Here is a 6,785-nt window from a genome sequence, read left to right as displayed (position 1 = left end):
TCATTTTTTGTCATAGTTATTCTGAACCCACTGCCTGCAAGTCGTCGTTAAATTAGCCTAAGTGATTTGTATTTTCCTTAAACTTTCTGAAGAGGAAACAGCCCAGAAATGTCCCTGTCTGAGTGCATTTGTCTACCACTATGTGTAGCTGGTAGCGATGATGCTAATGACAACCATCTTCTGGTTGATGGAAAAGCTTTCCCCAAAACCTTGTCAATTAAATGTTAACTAAAAAGTAGTCTATGCCTACCTGACAGAATGATATCATGATTATTTGCATCAATCCAGTTGTGATTTGTTCAGCAAACTCTGCAATCACATCTGTGCTACAGAGACACCACTAACCAAGCAAGGCTCTTGCTGGTGCCACTTGAATTAAAGGGTATCTACACACAAAAATGAAAATGTCTTAGATTTTCCTCAGACTTCAAAAGTGGTCTCCTGATGTGGCATAACATTTCGTCCCGCTAGCGACTCACCTCGACAACATCCGGGGAAATTGCAGAGCGCCAAATTCAAAATACAATAAACGCAATATTAAACATTCATGATAATACAAGTGTCATACATGATTCTTCAGCTTAGAATCTTGGAAATCTAACCGCATCGTCAGATTTCAAAAAGGCTTTACGGCGAAAGCACAGCATTCGATTATCTGAGGTCAGCGCCCCACAACAGCATATTATCCAAAAAAGCACAGGCGTCACAAAATCCCAAATAGCGATAAAATAAGTCACTTACCTTTGAAGATCTTCATCTGATCACAATCACAAGAGTCCCAGAAATACAATGAATGGCCGTTTTGTTCGATAAAGTCCTTCTTTATATCCCAAAAAGTCCGTTTAGTGTGCGTCATTGAGTTCAGTAATCCACCTGTTCAGAATGCAGACATAGGAGTTCCAAAAGTTACCCGTAAAGTTTGTCCAAACAAATCAAACAACGTTTCTAATTCATTATTAGGTACTCTAATATCTAAATAAACGATCATATTTCCTACGGAGTGAACTATTTTCAATAGGAAAGGAAAAGAATGCAGCGCGCGACCTCGGTCACACGCTCAATGAGACTCGTTTTGCCATAGAGCTCACTGAGGATAAACAACTATTTCTCGTTGGTTTTTCAGAAAACAAGCCTCAAACCATGTATAAAGACTGTTGACATCTAGTGGAAGCCATTGGAACTGCAATTTGGGAGGCAAAAGTCTTTGTTTTCAATAGCTTAAGGTTGGAATTGACTGGCAGGTCAACAGAAAAAAAATTGGTCCTCAGGTTTTCGCCTGCCAAATCAGTTCTGTTATACTCACAGAAATAATTTTAACAGTTTTAGAAACTTTAGAGTGTTTTCTATCCAATACTACCATGCATATAGCTAGCTTCTGGGCCTGAGTAACAGGCAGTTTACTTTGGACACCTCAGTCATCCAAAATTCAGAATACTGCCCCCTATCCCTAAGAAGTTTTAAGTATTGTTGTGGACTTAGAACATCCAATGTTGTTGTTTTTCTATTAACAGTGTGATTTAGAGAGCAAAAACCAGAAAAATCTTAAACTAAACGAAGAAAATGGAATTAGAGAGAAAAAAATGGATATGATATAAACCTGGAAAAACTAAACGGAGAAAACGGAATTAGAGAAAAAGAAACAGACTTGATAGGGCCCTAAATATTCTATAAATTTACTCTCATTACTGGATTATCTAGGAATGGTCTAGAGTCACAGCTGTATCCTGAAGTGAACTTTAACCTTCCTGCTCCTCAATACTTCTTCCACTGGATCAAAGCTTCAGCCAAGTAGGATACATGATAGTGGAAACACATGGAGTAGGGTTGGATATAGTCATGGTAGGATACATGATAGTGGAAACACATGGAGTTGGGTTGGATATAGTCATGGTAGGATACATGATAGTGGTAACACATGGAGTAGGGTTGGATATAGTCATGGTAGGATACATGATAGTGGAAACACATGGAGTTGGGTTGGATATAGTCATGGTAGGATACATGATAGTGGCAACACATGGAGTAGGGTTGGATATAGTCATGGTAGGATACATGATAGTGGCAACACATGGAGTAGGGTTGGATATAGTCATGGTAGGATACATGATAGTGGCAACACATGGAGTAGGGTTGGATATAGTCATAGTAGGATACATTGAGCGGCAAGATGTTCTTTACGAGTCGGCCATCAGATTTGCCACCAATGCTCCTCACTGCACTCTATACTCTGTAAACTGGTTATCTCTGTATACCAGTCGCAAGACCCACTGGTTAAAACCTGTTTGGGATAGGGGGCAGCATTGGGAAGTTTGGATGAAAAGCGTGCCCAGAGTAAACTGCCTGTTACTCAGGCCCAGAAGCTAGGATATGCATATAATGTGTACATTTGACTAGAAAACACTCTAAAGTTTCCAAAACTGTAAAAAAATTATGTCTGTGTGTATAACAGAACTCATATGGCCGGTGAAAACCTGAGAAAAATCCAACCAGGAAGTGGAAAATTTGAGTTTTGTAGTTTTCAAGGGATTGTTTATCCAATATCCTGTGTCTGTGGGGTCAAATTGCACTTCCTAAGGCTTCCAGTAGATGTCAACAGTCTTTAGAAGTTGTTTCAGGCTTGAATTGTGAAAGGGGGTTGAATAAGACCACAAATAGGAAGTGGCTCAGATGAAACCAATGATTTGTTGTTCGCGCGGTTCCGCGGGCACGCCGGTCGTTCTTTTTCCTCTGTAATAAAACGGTATTGTCCTGTTGTATTATTATTGAATATTTATGATAAAACCCTAAGGATTGATTGTAAACATCGTTTGACATGTTTCTACGAACTTTAATTGAACAACCGCGTGTTGTGCCTTTGGAATATTGAACTAAACGCACAAACAATAAGGAGGTTTTTGGCGCTGACCTATCTAGAAGAAAAAGAAACGCACACCTATTAAGGCGAGGTGCTGGCTAGCGGAGTAGAAAACTTGAAAATAAGGGAGAGCCGCACACTCTAGGAGCTCAGATGCAAAAATCTTATATCCAACGTTTCGACAGCCAAGCTGTCTTCATCAGGGTATGATCACAAACACTGCTAGATGACTCGTTTATATAGTGTCAAAAGACACACAGGTGTCTGTAATCATGGCCAAGTTTGGACTAATATCATTGGTTAATTCTCAAATATAAAAATGGCATACAAAGAACACCATACAAAAAAACTAATGGATAGCATACGATCATAGATTTATTTTAGACTACACAAGCTTACAAACAATTACAATGGGAAAGTCACAATAATCACAAGAATGGTTTAAGATCAAAGTCTATGTTGAGACCGAAGGGTGCAAGGGTCTTTAAGTTAAAGATCCAGGCAGCCTCTCGTTTTAACAATAAATTATCAAGGTCACCCCCTCTCCTAGGGAGGGTGACATGTTCGATGCCAATATAACGCAGAGACGAAATCGAGTGGTTTTCTTCCAAAAAGTGGGCCGCAACTGGGTAAGTCAAGTTTTTGCACCTAATGGTGCTACGATGCTCTGAGATGCGTACTTTTAATTCACGCGTTGTTTTACCCACATCATTTTTACCACAAGGACAAGTTATAAGATAAATAACTGCCTTAGTGGAACACGTAATAACACCTTTGATTGGGATCGATTTCCCTGTTTAGGGGTGTTTGAAGGACCTACATTTATAAGTGCCATTGCATTGCAATTTTCAAGTTTTGGCGCTGACCTAACATAATCGCATGGTATGCTTTCGCCGTAAAGCCTTTTTGAAATCGGACACTGTGGTTGGATTAACGAGAAGTTTATCTTTAAAATGGTGTATAATAATTTGAATTATGAGATTTCTGTTGTTTGAATTTGGCACCCTGCAATTTCACTGGCTGTTTTTGAGGGGTTCCGCTAGCTCCTAACTGCACTCTATACTCCTCTGTAAACTGATTATCTCTGTACACCCGTTACTGTCACGTCCTGACCAGCAGTGGGAGTAATTGTTTATATTTGGTCAGGACATGGCAGAGGGGTATTTGTTTCATATGGTTCGGGTTGTGTGTGTTATTTAAGGGGTTTTTGGTTTATGTAGTCTGGGGTTTGAGTAATTGTTCTAGTGTTGGTTTTCTATGGTTTTCTAGTCTGTCTATTTCTGTGTGGTTTGTGTGGCTCCCGATCAGGAACAGCTGTACGTCGTTGTTCCTGATTGGGAGTCATATATTAGATGCTTGTTTTCACCTGGGGATTTTGTGGGTAGTTGTATTTCGCACTGCTGTTATTATTTAGCCTGTGAAATTGTCGGTCTGTCGTTCTTTGTTTTCTTGTTTTTCTCGTGTTCACAATAAATATAATGAACATGCAACCCGCTGCGCCTTGGTCCTCTCTCTCCTACGACAGCCGTTACAGTTACAAGACCCACTGGTTTAATGCTTATTTATAAAACCCTCTTAGGCCTCGCTCCCCCCTATCTAAGATATCTACTGCAGCCCTCATCCTCCACATACAACACCTGTTCTGCCAGTCACATTCTGTTAAAGGTCCCCAAAGCATACACATCCCTGGGTCGCTCCTCTTTTCAGTTCGCTGCAGCTAGCGACGGGAACAAGCTGCAAGAAACACTCAAACTGGACTGTTTTATCTCCATCTCTTCATTTAAGGACTCAATCATGGACACTCTTACTGACAGTTGTGGCTGCTTCGTATGATGTATTGTCTCTACCTTCTTGCCTTTGTGCTCCTGTCTGTGCCCAATAATGTTTATACCATGTTGTGCTGTTGCCATGTGGTGTTGCTGCCATGTTGTGTTGCTGCCATGTTGTGTTTCTACCATGTTATGTTGTGTTGCTACCATGTTGTTGTGTTGCTGCTATGTTGTGTTGCTACCATGTTGCTGTCATGTTCTTCTTCTACCATGTTGTTGTTGTGCTACCATGTTGTTGTTATGTGGTGCCTCTACCATGTTGTTGTCATGTTGTGTTGCTACCATGTTGTTGTCATGTTGTGTTACTACCATGTTGTGTTACTACCATGTTGTGTTGCAACCATGTTGTGTTTCTACCATGTTGTGATGCTACCATGTTGTTGTCGTTGTGCTACCATGTTGTTGTCGTTGTTCTACCATGTTGTTGTTGTTGTCCTACCATGTTGTTGTCGTTGTGCTACCATGTTGTCGTTGTGCTACCATGTTGTTGTTATGTGGTGCTACTACCATGTTATGTGGCTTCCATGTTTTGTTGCTACCATGTTTTGTTGCTACCATGTTATGTCGTGTTGCTACCATGTCGTGTTTCTACCATGTCGTGTTGCTACCATGTTGTTGTCATGTGGTGTTGCTACATGTAATAATAACATGTGATTTATATAAGATCTTTAGTAATAAAACATTAGTGACATAATTTTGAATTTAATATTACATAGTAAAATTTTATATTTGTAATATGTATGTTGTCTGTACTACATTTTTGAATAAAATAAAAGCTTTGAAAGAAAATGTAATTTACTTTCAATGAATTACATCTTTCTCTCTCTTTCTCCCCCTCTATCTCTCTCCCCTTGGCTGGGAATGTTAACGGTCAAGAAGTTGTGACTCTAGGGGGGCCCTTGCACACAGGGAAACTATATGTCCACAAAATAATTAACAACCTGGACCCCCAGGTGTCTTTGGAAACATATGTTTTACTAACGACCTAAACAGATCATTTTTACCCTTTTAAAAATAGTTATATGGGAGATGTCCGGGGGATGTCTGTCTTTGAAAGGGTCATTGTAATATGTATGATGTCCCCTTTACTGATGACCTAAACAGATACATTTTACCCCCCATAAAAGAGTGTCCGAGGGATGTCTCAGTCAACCCCCCCAAAAAAAGCCCCAGAGGCCTCACACCATCCTCGTTTAAAGGTTCATTGTACTCTTCAACTATGCTTCTTTTACTGACGACCTACACAGATCACTTTTACCCTTTAAAAAATAGTTGTCAGCTATCCAGATTTAATGGTCAAGTGGTCGTGACCCTAGAGGGGCCCTTGCACACGTGTTGAGGTACACATAAGTTTTCTGTTTATGAAGGAAGGATTGAGAGGATATAGACCACAAAATAAAAGAACTGTATTAACGATGTGTCCTTTACTAATGACTTAAACAGATCATTTTACCCCATGAATAACCTTTTACTGCAGGGGGCTAAAACAGGGGCCTTCAATGCTGCAGAAATGTTTTAGCCTTCCCCAGATCTGTGCCTCAACACAATCTTGTCTCGGAGCTCTACGGACAATTCCTTCAACCTCATGCCTAGGTTTTTGCTCTGACATGCACTGTCAACTGAGCGACCTTATATAGACAGGTGTGTGCCTTTCCAAATCATGTCCAATCAATTGAATTTGCCACAGGTGGACTCCAATCTAGTTGTAGAAACATCTCAAGGATGATCAATGGAAACAGGATGCATCTGAGCTCAATTCTGATTCTCATATAGCAAACGGTCTGAATACTTATTTAAAACATTTTTTTTGAGTTTAATACATTTGCAAAAATGTATAAAAAGCTTGTTTCCGCTTCGTCATTATGGGGTATTGTGTGTAGATTGCTGAAGAAATTGTTTAATTTAATCCATTTTAGAATAAGATGTAACGTAACAAAATGTTTAAAAAGTCAAGGGGTCTGAATACTTTCCAAAGAAACTGTAAGTGAATGAGGAGAGAGCATCATTGCTATATTCTAATTAAAATCATTGACCCATAAGAGAACACATGACCAAAGCGATGCGTGACCCATATAGAATTAAAACAACATTCATCTTAATGA

The sequence above is a fragment of the Salmo salar genome, chromosome ssa12, assembly GCF_905237065.1.
Source record: "Salmo salar chromosome ssa12, Ssal_v3.1, whole genome shotgun sequence".
NCBI lineage: Eukaryota > Metazoa > Chordata > Actinopteri > Salmoniformes > Salmonidae > Salmo > Salmo salar.
Note: the sequence above shows the minus strand (reverse complement) of the source record.